This window comes from Gossypium hirsutum, chromosome A12, assembly GCF_007990345.1.
Source record: "Gossypium hirsutum isolate 1008001.06 chromosome A12, Gossypium_hirsutum_v2.1, whole genome shotgun sequence".
In the NCBI taxonomy this organism is placed as follows: domain Eukaryota; kingdom Viridiplantae; phylum Streptophyta; class Magnoliopsida; order Malvales; family Malvaceae; genus Gossypium; species Gossypium hirsutum.
This window is the reverse complement of record NC_053435.1, coordinates 79,283,746-79,297,213: the sequence shown is the minus strand read 5'-3', so window position 1 is coordinate 79,297,213 and position 13,468 is coordinate 79,283,746. Positions and strand designations below refer to the sequence as shown.

The window sequence follows — 13,468 nt, the reverse complement described above, 5'->3', positions numbered from 1 at the left end:
TTAATGTTGTGAATTCTTTGTTTTGTCTAATTCTTTATTATGGTATTTGTGTTTTTTTATTTAATTTGGTATATGTATTTGGAACAATTTATGTATTTTGGTGGTAAAAGTACTATGAAAGCCTCCGGACTAGGAGTTGAATATAAAAAAAATGGACAAACTAGTCCTTATATGTTATATCGAAGAACAAATTAGTTTTTTTTTGGTTAAAAATTTTATTTATTTGTACTGTCAAAAATTGGTTTGACTGACGGAACTAGACAATGACATGCAACATGCCATGTGGTAATGTTGACATTCAAGGACCAATTTTTAACTACAGAGATTATGAATTTTTTAATAAAATGATCAAATTGCTCTTTGATATAAATGTACAGGATTGATTTTCCATTTTTTTGAGAATGGGCAAAATGTAATCTGATTCTTAGTGTAGGGACCTCTATGGTATTTTTACCGCATTTGGGTACCTGAAGGTAACAATATTACTATTTTTAATGTTTAATTAATGTTTTAGGTTAATTTTATTAAAATTCATAATTAACTAATAACATTAGTAATTAAATTTCATCAAATTAACTTTAAAATCCGAAAATAATGAGTTATTGTATTGTATTTAACAAAATAAATACAAAATTAAACAATCACAATTAATATTAATTTTATTATATTAACAAAATTCAAATCTAATAATGTTAGTAATTAACTTTTACCAAATCAACCCTAAAACCTAAATAAAATCTAAAAAAATTTAACATTGCTTTTGGATATTAAAATGCATAACTTTTCCCAAATACAAGTACTACATTGGAAAAAAAATCTAGGTACCAAATTAGAAAAAGTGTCAAACTTGGGTACCAAATGACATATTAAACTTTTTTTGGAGATTTGGGTTTTTTTTTTCTTTCCTTTGATAAAATAGACTTTATTTTATGGCTTTTGGATATTAATTGGAAAAATTTTCAAGGTTTCATAAATAAAGTAAAATTTTTCAATGGTCTAATTATGCACTTCTCTCTCTATTTTATGAAAATTGAGAAGTTAATCCCTTTAATTTATCAAAAGTTGTTCCTTATACTTTATGACTTAGAAGTTAATCCAATTGTGTAATGTTATTATTATATCCTTAACCCCTCGGACACCACTCCTCAAGAACCAAGATCCACCCCTCAAAGAGCTACACACCTCAAGAAGACTCTTTGGATATCACCTTTTGGGATCTTAAATGAATAAACTCCTTGTAGAAACTTCTTGTCCTAACTCCTCAAGGGAACTTCTCGAACTAGACTCATCCAAATGTAAATTATGTGAGGGTCCCACCTCACTGCTATTTATGATGCCAACCATCAAATACTAGTCCCATCTAATATGATTGAAAGCTTTTCTAATTGCCACCTTAGTGGCCTTACTTAGGCCTGCCATGACAGGTCGATTGACCTAATCACCCTTAGTCACCTATAAATGGACTACACGTGGCACCCCAAGATTCCAACTCGTCATATATAAACCTCAATCAAACAAGATCTCTCTCTCTCTCTCTCTTATTGTTTTCATCTTCTATCTTCTTTCTCTACAAACCCTGTTCAGTGAATACCCTCAGATAATGGCCCTCTACCTTGCTTGAAGCTAGGTGAACCATCGGTCATCGTCGTATTACCACCCTTACTTGATGCTCGTATCAAAAGTTACTAAACTTTTTGTCAAATCGTTGACTTGAAAATCAACAATTTAGTAATTTATATGTACAGAATTAGGGAAAGAAGAATATAAGTCAACAATTTATAAAATTTCAATAGTTATAGTTTATATATTTAACAAAATAATAATAATTTCTCTATTCTCATAAAATAGAATAATGAAATTCACAATTAGACATTTTTCAATTTATTGAACAACTCTCAACATACATTAATTAATATATGATAAATGGAGGCCCGTCCATTAAGGGTCCCAATTGAATGACCGCTTGTATTTGGCACAAGTAAGGAGTAGAGTTGTTTATGAATTTGGTTACAACTCGATTTAAAAAAATTTCAAACCAAAGCTCTTTTTGGGGCTAACTCAATAGCTTATTTCATAGTTCAAAATTAATAAAATATAAAAAGTATTGTTAAAATAAAAAAAATTATTATTTATATTGAATTTAAGATAGATTAAATTTTTATCTAAATACAACTCAAAAGTATGTGTGATGGGGGAGTGGAGTGATCTTTTTTTAAGGTTGTGCTAAAATTTGAAATAAAAATAAAAATCGAGATAGAATCGAAATGAAAGACATAAAAATCGAGCCAGTCCAAAAAAAATCACCCGCTAAATTATTACCCCTATTCTAAAGTTTTTAAAATTGGATTAGTGGTCAAACCGATAAGGTTATCAATTCATTAATCTGAAAAGTCAATTAAATAAATCATTAAAAATTTATAATATATATTAAAATTAGTTCAATCGATTTTTTAGCTCGATTTAACTAGTCCATATCAATTTATGAATCAATCGATATAAACCCTTTCTTTGGACCGACATTCCCCAGTGAAAATGGAAGCATAGGATTCCACCACTTCATTTGTACCAACACTAATTCATAGGCCTGCCCTACCTTTGGAATATTCTAACCGCCCTCCTCCAATGGATTGAAAGAGGCCGTTTTAGTGGAAGAGCCGCCGTCAGATTTCCAGATTAGGTTAGCCTCTCACCTTAGTTCTGTTGCCCCACACCACGAGCTGGCTCGACCTAAACTTCCAACACAGTCGCTCAAGCTGTAAATTTTAAGGTATAATTATGGTTTTAATTGAAATTCGAAATTTATTTATTTTTTATTTTAATTTGGCATAATTTCTACATATTATACACAGAGAATTAGGTCATAAATTCGACGGAGAAACTATTCGATGGTTATTAAAACAAGCCGAACCGGCGATAAGAGCAGCAACTGGAATCGGAACCATTCTCGCCATTGCAATGTCAGTTAATGGTAACCTTAAAATTCCAACCACTTCTAACGCTAAACTCGAATCCTGTGACCCGAGTAAAAAGAAACGTAAACGATAGGTAAAAGGCACCGTTTTGGTTTCATCCGGTTTAGCCCCTGTTTTGTCGCAAGGGTTGGTTCCGTTATGGGCAATACCATCAAACATTGTCGTTCAAGGTGGTTTTTTCATGGTCTCACCTATATTTCCAGCCACTACTATACCTTTAATCAACATTTCGGCTCAACCATATCATCATACGTATCCTCCATGTAACACTGTGGGAGTAAGGTGGTGAATTCGAGCTCGAACTCTGCCACTACGGCAACGATGACGGTGACGATGGTTAGAGTGTAACAGCCTAATTTTCAGTGGTGTTGGAACAGTGATTTGAGATCACTAAATCCGACAAATGAGTAGGAAATATTATTAATTTAGTGAGTATAAGTTAAATGTGAAGTTAGGAAAAATTTTGAAATAGTGAATAGTGTACTAAAAATAAATATTAAAATAATTAGAATAAAAAACGAGGTATTGAGACCTCTGGAATTTTAAATCGAGCCATAAATATTTTTATAAATATTTATGGAGTTTTAATAAGTTAGTATTAAAGTTTCGTCAATAAATTTTAAAGTTCTGATAGTTAATTGAACAAAAAAAGACTAAATTGTATCAAATGCAAAATTGTGGGAAATGATTAAATAGCTTAAATGATAAAAGAAAGAGGGTTTAAAAGGAAAATAGACCCAAGGTCTATTTGGCCTGGACGGCAAAGGCATGAAATCAACAAGAAAATAAGGAGAATTAAGGGAAAAATTGTAAAATTGCAAAATTTACTTAATAAAGCTAGGACTAAAGTGGAATTATCTAGATTTCTCTTTATTTTTCTACATTCTCATCAGCAAAAACGCCATGTTAGAGTTCCCTTAAGCTGGTTTTTCATATTTTTACTTCAAGTAAGTTCAATTCTTGATTATTTCTTGAAATTTTGTGTTTTTGTGACTTTTACAACTAGGTCCACTTGTTGAATTCATTAGTTTTTGATTCTATGAAATAAATTGAAAGTTGTTATGAATATGTGCTGGAATTATATGATGATTTGTCATGGAATTAGAGCTTTAAATTGTTTATATGCTGATTTTATTGAAAGAATTGAATAGAAAGTGAATGTTTGGGACCTAATTGTAAAAGAGTTTGAAGTTAGATTTTTATGTGGAAATTCTGAATTTCAGTAGTTATGAAATAACTTATAATGTCTAGGAAAACTATTAATTGAGAAAATTATCTTAATTGAGGGGTTAATTGATCAAGGACTGAATTGTATGAATTGTGAAGTTTGGGGCAAAATGGAAATCAACATTTTGCACTAAAACTGTTTTGGACAGCAACAGTAGTCTAACTTTGAAAAATCACTAAAAATTTTAGAAATGGAATTATAGGATGAATAAAATATGAAATTTAAGCTTATTGAGTCTAGTTTCTTATAGAAGAAATGATGTAAGCAATGGAATTATAAATCATGAGATATGATAAATTTTGTGAGACAAGGTTAGAATGATTTCGGGTTCCCCTATTCTGACTTTGTAAAATCATCAAAAATTGGATAAAAATAATTAGGGGCTTAAATTTATATGTTTAGAATCCTGAATGAGTCTATTTTCAAGAGAAACAAACAGGAACATTTCGAATCCCGTACGAGAAGATAATTATTTTTTAGTGAAGAAGTGTCGGAACTGTCAGACAGTAGAAGAGGGGAGACTTCAATGAATAAACTGTATTAATTGGCCCAACCAAAAATTATGAAATTTTTATGGTAAGAAGACATATAAGTCTAGTTTCTGGAAAAAATTATAGATCTTAATTTGGAGTTCTGTAGCTCAAGATAAAAATAATTTAGTGACTATGACACGAATGAATAGCTTGGATATTCACATAAGTAAATAATGAAAATTATGGATAATGTTACTTACAAGTGTGTTATTTATACTAAGGATGTGGATGGAGAGGAGGAGGAGGAAAAATATACATATATCTATGAATGACTCGTGTATAAATTGATCATATGCCCGATTATAATCGATAAGTGTTGAATTAGAAATGATATAATATTTTATTTGGAATATTTATTATGAAACTATGATTATCTTTATAATATAAAAATCGAACTTTTGAGTTTATATGGCTAAATTTTAGTGATCATTTGTTAATTTTATAAATTTCATGATGTGTTATTTCATATGTATTGATGATAAAATCGTGAATAATGTAAAAGCATGAAAATTGAATAAATGATCAAATTGAGCATTTCAGTTCAGTGACAAGATGAATTGAAGGAAAAGACCATGGTTGGACCATGGCAACAAGTGATAAGTGATAGTTTTGGCTACACTTATCTGATCAAGGATAAGTGAAAGTGATAAGTGATAGCTTCGGCTACACTTATCTGATCAAGGACAAATGAAAGTGATAAGTGATAGCTTTGGCTACACTTATCTGATCAAGGACAAATGACAAGTAAAAAGCGGTAGCTTCGGTTACTTGATCAGTGAAAAGTGGTAGCTTCGGCTACCTGATCATCGGCTACTTGATCAATGAAAAATGGTAGCTCCGGCTACTTGATTAGTGAATAGTGGTAGCTTCGGCTACAAATGACAAGTGATTTTTGTGTAAGACCATATCTGGGATATGGCATCGGTGTGATATGTGTATAAGATGTAAAACCATAGCTGAGCTATGGCATTCTAGTGAAAATACCATAGCTGTGCTATGGCATCAGTGATTATCAGTGAAATTCAGTACATACCGATGCAGACCAGTTCCGTAAGATGTTCACTAATTTGAAGAAGTTTGGTAAGTATTACATGGAATTATGTGACATAAGGAAATACGAGTTGATGAGACATGAGCATAAAACTTGGTGGATGAATGAGTTCATTTGTGATTATATATTTCTACGCCTTGAGTGTATTATCCGTATGAATTGGTATTCCAAATGAGTTAATGAGAAAACTTCTAGTATGAAATAATCTGAGTTCAAAATGAAATATCATGAAAACGTACTTGAAATACATTAGTATGTCTTGTATATGCTATTTGAATTCATAAATATGGACAGTAAATGTATGTGGAAATTTGAGATGATGATATCTATACATGGAATTTATTGATGAATACGTACATCCAAATTTATATGATAGATTTTAATGAACATTGAAATTGGGCTCAATAAGTGATTTGGCAATTTAAATCGTGATTGGCAGGAAGAGTTAGTGAATTGCATATTTATGAATTGTTACAAGTATTTGCATATTTATGAATTGTTACACGTATTTGTCTGAAATAGGAAGAAGTGATGGTAATTGATACATGGAAATATGAAACTATGATATATAGAAAAACATGGAATATGTTTGATAAATGCGTTCATTCATAATTATGGAATTATGTACCTCATGTGTGCTATTTGCATAAAGATGATATTTCAAGTACTTTGGTGAATAAAGCTTAAATATGAAATAGTATGAAATCGAGACAAGTTGTTATGAAAATGTGTTTAAATTATCTGTAAGTGTTTCGTGCTTCTCGGTAATGCCTCGTACTCTATTCTGGCGACGGATACGGGTAGGGGGTGTTACATAGAGACTTGCCGTTGGACATTTACAATAAACAAGAGCTTCATTTAACAACTCGATCTTCAATGCATTGATTTACAAGCTTAATAGTTGGTTCCTTCACCATGAATGAGCACAAAGAACCACCCCAAGCGACCAAACGTCAATAGAGGAAGGGCGACGAGCACTTGTGCACGTGACGGGAGTTTTAAAGTCTGCACATGTAATGTAGGGTTCAATTTGGCAGAGGGTCCCACATACGTAGTTGGTCAGTGCTCAACAAAAATAAGTATGATTTTTCTATTTTTTTCTTTTTCTTTTTTTTGTTAAAATATCCTCTAAGTCCCTATACTATTTGTAGATTTGGAATTTAGTTTTTATAATTTTATATTGTAGAATTTAGACTCTTTACTTTTCATATTTTAAAATTTAGTTCCAATTGTTAACACCATTAATTTTTTTAGTTAAATTTGTTGGCATGTCATTTTAAAACTAAAAAAAATCCTCTCTTGATAGTCATGTAATTAAAAGGTTGATATTGAAATAAACATGAATTTAGTAATAAAAAAAATAACTGCGTTAATAATTAGAATTCCATTTTTAAATTTAAAAAGTAAATAAATGCAGGGAACTAAATTTCAAATTTATGAAAAATACAGAGGCTTAGAGCATATTTGAACTTTTCATTTTTTTTCTTTATATTTTTAAATGTTAAAATATGCAATAACTCCTTGTACTTTTCAAAAATTTAAAATTTAGTCTCTTTACTTTTATTTTTAGGGATTTAATTCATCTATTTTTTATATTTAAAATTTTAGGTCAAACTATCAATACTTTTAATTTTTTTGGTTAAATTTAAGTTAATTACAAATATTTTTTATTTCAAAATATCACTCCAAAAATTTAAAAAAAAAATAACAATATTAACAGTTGGATCTAAATTTTTAAATATAAAAAATAGAGAGACTAAATTTTAAATTTTCAAAAAGTATAAGAACTTATAACATATTTTAAGTTTTTTAAATGAAGAGACTAGGCCAATTGGCCACATCATGGCTTTGACATATGATATGGGACAACTTTATATATATATATATATATATAAAAATGACTCAAATCTTTTGATTATTTATGAAAATGACTCATTTTGAAAATAATGTATGTAAATGACATGTTTTGGATAGTAAACATCGATGACGCCATAGCCATTGGCGTCACCATCTATTATTGTCACCCAATCATTGGCTACGGAGCATAAAAAAATTTTTGTGGGTCACGCTAATGCTTTTGGCGTCACCAGCATTTGTACACATCCAAAATACATATACTTTGAGGCGATAATAAAAAAACACTTTTTTAATAGGTGACGCCAAAGGCACCACAAGGCTATATATACCCTAGGCACATGGCGTCACTAGTGTTAGGGAATTCTGACAATTTTTTTAGGGTGGTGCCATAAGGAATGATGTGACCACCCTAACAGTGTCATAGAGAATGGCGTCATCAGTGTTAAATAGGAAAATTAAAAAAATTTTTGTGTGGTGCCATAGGAATTGACGTCCCACATGTGAATTTTTTTGGTGGTGCCGTTGACATTGGTGGCACCACAAGGCTATATATACCCATGCCCCCAATGAAAGATCAGTGTAAGGTGAAGAATTTTTTTTTTTAATTTTATTATGTTGAAGGATGAAGGGGAGGGAGAAAATTTTTTTTGATTAGTTTTAGGGCAGAGAATAGAGAAATTTTTAGTGTTGAGAAAACGTAGAGATTGGGATCGAATTACTTTTTTGTGTTTTTGTTTATTTAGAAAATTTTATAATTTGAAGGCATGTTTTATTTAACAATGATCTGATGGAGCTCGATCACCGGCAAATTTAATTTGTCTTTTCACAAATATAGATTTAATTCCTTAATTTCGTATATTGTGACAATTTCAAGTAAAAATAAGGGTCTCAATTGCCAATGATTTATGCGTAATGGGTTCAAATTGGTTATGCAGTCAACGAGGGAGATTATCTAGCATTCTATAGGTCAGAGGGATGTTTGAAGGTCAAAATAGAATCCCAATTGAATAGCACGGATGAGATTATTTGCGTTAGCAGTGCCTGAGATGCAAATATTAGTACTGAGAAACTTGCTCGAGAAACTTACTCGTGTTGTCGTTAAACTCAAGTTATTCATATAGTTAGGGGTAGAGGAGGGACAAGCAAGAGCTTTAGCCTCCTAAATTGATTTTTTTTTTGCTTTAATCCCTTTAAAATATGAAAAGTTGTAAGTTAATACATGGAAAATAACATTTTGCCCCTTAAAATAAAAAAAATCGTGATTTAATCATTCTAGAAATAGTAAAGTTATAAGCTTACAATGGTAAAATTACATTTTTGAGCCTAATAAAATTTATAATTCAATTTTAACCTCTCTTGAAAAAAAAATGGCAAAGTATTTAATGTCCAAGCTGACATTAGACTAATGAAGGGACTTGAATAATACAATATTCATTCTTTGAATATTCAATTAAAATATCTTAAAATTTAGAGATGAATTTAAAATTTATACTATAATTTGCAATAACTCTTTAATTTATTTTAAAAAATACACAATAAATCAATGTAGTGGTTATGCAATGAAAAACTTGAATAATATTATTTTAAAAACCTGAATAATATTTTTTAAAAATATATGAATAATGTACAAACTACAAAAGATTGTTTGGTAATAATAATGTAATAATTAAAATGACTACATTAAAATTGGCTTCACACAAAACTTTAATAACAATCTTTTGTTTCTAGTTTTCAATTTGATTTCAATGTAACATTTATGTTCAAATTGTAAGATTTTCTTGTATGCCAAGAAATGAACCAACTATATGTCCTCCGCAATCTGGGAAAGTTTCGCATCCCGGAAGTGGTCGGACTTTACCTTTTCGGTCGACTTTGACAGGGTACTTAAGCAAATGTGCTTTCATCTCTGTTATTTCATCAGCTGCAAATTGTTTCCAATTCATCTCAGCCATATGCTTGACCCTTCTTACACATTCGAGACTCTCTGGTTGTGTAAAACATTCCTCGATAACTCCGAGATGTTCTGCCCACAACGACATCCTATATCCGTATATCTACGAAACAAATAAGTACAAAGTTAAGACATTATGGCGCAATGTATGGTAAAAGTACCGAGATTGCATTTTGTCCCTTCTACTTAAAAAATGGGTAAAGTAGTCATTGTACATTAGATCAAAGAGCAAACCGGTCTTTTCTGTTAAAAAATTCATCTAATTCTATTGTTAAAAAACGTCCCTATAAGATAATGAGATATACGTGGCACACCAAGTGTAACTATTTGATTATTCTATCAACCATGTCAGATTTTAACAATAGAAATTGCTGGAATTTTTAATAGAAAAGACTAGTTACTCTTTAACCTAATGTATAAGGACTAATTTGACTATTTTTTGAGTAAAAGGGGAAAATTACAATTTGAATTCTAATACAAAATCCTCGTACTTTTACCTGCAATGTACATATGTTGATGAACATTAAACGAACATAACAGTACTTGTCCATGTGGAGCGGAACATTGTTTCGCCCAAGTATGTAGTGGTTGGTAAGCTCCCATTGCGATCTCGGTGTCCCTTGTGCCTTCCATCGAGCGTTGATTGATGTTTGCTGACCCAATTATTAAGTATTCATCATCGACTATCATGCCTTTCGAATGGACATAGACCATAAATCTTCTATTTTTTCGACTAAAACTCTGGAAGGCAATGAACAAATGGGATTTTGATTGGTATGACGATGTGACGATATGGAAAAAAATCATAGCATGGATTACCTGAGGAGTAGTTGCAGTAGTAGTAGTATTTTGATTTGCAATACCTGAAGTCTGGAATTCATCGACCTCGCGATTGCCAAGACAGAAGAAATTCAAAAAGTCTTGCGGCGCGAAAGCGTTCTCAAGTCCGGCTTCTACTAATGCCCCGTAAATTGTCTCGTACATCATTTGCATAGTTTTGTTCTGCAACAACACAAAAAAGTGCCACTTAAAAGGGCAGTTAATTGCCGCCATGGCTAAGCAATATAGTGTGTTGTCTTGTTGAATTCTCGATGGTAAAAGCTTCGAACCATACCTGCCAAAATAGAATCCTTTGAGTGGTAGAGCCGGTTGGAACACCCTCGGGCCACATCGGAACGATAATATAGGCAACAAATCGCTCGTTTAATTTAATTTTATTGGCGATCTTAAGGGCGATCTCCATTGGAATTAAGTTGTTAGCTCCTACAGAAAGAATGTATGATTATAGTTATCGTCTTAGCACATGGACTCGATCCAGTCGAAGTCTCAAGATTTTACCGTTTTCTTATATGATCAAAATGTAATCAAAATAGAAACTAAGTCCCATACCTAAGTCTTTATTAGTATTCCAATTGAAGGACGATCCGATAAAGTACTGATTTTCGATATAAATGAAATGTTGTGCAGAACGAATGGCCTTGACATATGCTGTATGTATGCTCATGTCGATAAGTACATTTTTACCGCACACCAAATTCTGTCACACGAGAAAAAAACCATCAACATGGAAAAATGGATAGCAGGTAATCAATTGCAACCTTTTTCTTTACCTTGCTTGTGGCTTCTTTAGGATCCTTTGGAAAGCCTTTAACGGAATTTGAATCAATAGAGCGAAAAATCTACTTGTTCCAAACCCCAACAGAAGAATGAAAAGGTTAACGTTGTTGGACCGACTTGTTTATCACTAAAAGCGACCTCATGTAGTGAAAGTACCTGAACATGCCAAGCTTCGGGATCATTGTCATTAGGGATGGGAAAATCAGAAACTCCGATAATGTCTTGAATTCTTTCGATCCTTAACAAAGCATCATCGTATGTGAATTTTAATTTCTTGATTCCAGCAGGCTTTGCGACCTTCAACCATCGTTCCTCGAAGTTGACTAGAACATCGTATGCAGCAGGTCCATCGATTTTGCAATGCATGTCATGCCATGGTTCTCTTGGACAACCAATAACACTACCCTGTAATAAAGAAAGAGTAGTACTATATAACTTGTGGCACACTCAAGCATCGTAAAACAATAAAAAAGAAATTGTAAATAACCGTGAACGTTGGGTTATGATAATCATCGTTGTGAAGAGTTTTTAGTGTCCTAAATAAAGGATGATGTGGAGAATCGTATCGTCCATCGCATAAGTCAAGGCCACCAACAAAAGCAATAATTTTCCTTCGGTTTTCCCCTGCATCAGCATCCAAGATTATAGTTTTTTGATGGTGTGTGTAAATCGTCCCAACTTCCTGATAATCAAATCAGTTTAACCAACCGTAAGCATGATGATAATGTATAACTAAAAGCTCGACAATCGCGAGATTGTTCCGAACTAACCTTTTGCTTGGCCCAACTATGTCGTTTTCCAGCAATACGTGGACAAAGCAACACTTGTACCGAAGAATTCTTAAAAAATCAACGTGTTTCCTCATCGTGGGTTTGCATTATTCCATCCTAAAGTTGTCAAATTTAATGAGGTTAATGTAAAAAAACCATAAAAAAGTGTTATGGTACATTTAAAGAGGAATGACACGCATGAACATGAAGACCACTATGTTTACATACTCTCAATGTCATCATTCGTGTTTTGCAAATGTTGTTTTTCTCTGCTAACTGGGACAAAAATTAACAACATAAACGAATATAAGTTACCATTTTGTAACCCAAAATGCTAGTTGAAGTAGGATCATCCCATAACAAAAGTAGCACACGAACTCCTTCTTGGGATTTTGACCTAAGCAAATCGCCTAAAGTATAATCTGAAGGACATGTGTCTTGGACCAATCTAACTTTATGCCAAACTGACCACCCCGTAATATAAATCAACCACCTAGCTTGTTGAATAGCATCAAATATATCACTCCAACACTTTCTGTGACTGAATGTCTTCCCGTGGTCGAGTTTCAATTTCGGAAGACACTTATCGGGGACATGTGCATCTTGATAAAGAGTCACTTTTCCACCCATCCTAAGAGGAAAATAAGTACCCGGGACCCCGCAATAATCTGGACCTACACCAACTCCAAAATGATAAAAACTCAATTCTATCATCGGTATATACTGAATCGATAATCGTAAAAAAGCTCCTTGCCTACAAGGCTTTCCACTACTATTCAAAATTGGGTAAACTCCCTCGATACGTTCTCCCGTGTATAATTTTTCAACTGATATCGGCACGATACCTATCATTTGTGATCCTACAACATCACTATCTTTAACAATAAAATGTACTTCACTAGCATAATGTGCCACCGGTACATTAAAATGTTGCATCCAAACTGGATTTTCTGAATTATTAATCACATAAGTCCTTCCAATGATAGCATTCGCAACCGCAATTGTCACATACGGATCGCATATAACTTTCTGTTGCATTCGTCCCTCGAGTGCATTCTAAATATTCGCCGGTATCATGACAATCATATCACCTGTTGTCTTTGAAAACATATCCATATTGGGTATATTAACAGCATCACATACCCAAATATCTAAATTCCCATGTAAAAGTAACACTTTCCATTCGCCTTTTTGAAATGGCATAATTTCCATATTTTGGCTACGTTTTGGTCGTCCTAACCTATTCTTAATGTTCAAAATTGGTTTACGACACCAACTGGATCGGTAGTAATAACCCCCATCCCAATGATTAGAAATTGTATGTGCAGGGTATCCATAAAAATTTCCTACATTAGGATTCCCATCAACTGGACTTTGTAATTATGTTGTCAGTGACGGTCCAGAAGGTGCTGGTGGTGACGCAGGTGCTGTAAGACGAGTATCATCCAATGGCGGATAAGTGGATGATGCAACTGAGTTAAAATTTGTA

At 32.4% G+C, this 13,468-nt stretch overlaps 1 pseudogene; it reads right to left on the bottom strand.

The window, feature by feature from the left end:
- Positions 1-9,255: 9,255 nt before the first annotated feature.
- Positions 9,256-13,200, bottom strand: LOC107938576 (phospholipase D beta 1-like; annotated as a pseudogene).
- Positions 13,201-13,468: the final 268 nt, after the last annotated feature.